The sequence below is a fragment of the Fukomys damarensis genome, unplaced genomic scaffold (assembly GCF_012274545.1).
Source record: "Fukomys damarensis isolate Sample0158 unplaced genomic scaffold, DMR_v1.0_HiC HiC_scaffold_25, whole genome shotgun sequence".
Classification (NCBI taxonomy): Eukaryota; Metazoa; Chordata; class Mammalia; order Rodentia; family Bathyergidae; genus Fukomys; species Fukomys damarensis.
Window position 1 is genome coordinate 14,019,446 of NW_022900937.1, and position 346 is coordinate 14,019,791.

The window sequence follows — 346 nt, forward strand, 5'->3', positions numbered from 1 at the left end:
CTTTACTTGCATTATAAGAATAAATTCTGTTTTTCTCTTGTTAAGGGGTCGCTCTTTGCCACAATGGCTATGAAGGGGGACACCAGAAATTGTCAGAAATGGTGAAACCGATGCATCCAACGAGGCCAATGCCTTTAGGGGCAATTCTAGGAATTCCATGAAATGTAACACAACTCTCAATTCATCAGGAAAACCTGACAAAATTAGTGCGACGACAATCATTCAGTTTTAACTCAACTACCTGTAGTCAGTGTTCTGCTTTAGGATGTCCCCTGCCCTGCACAAAGCTCTACTTCTCTAATTCCCTCTCTCTCTCTCTCTCTCTCTCTCTCTCTCTCTCTCTCTC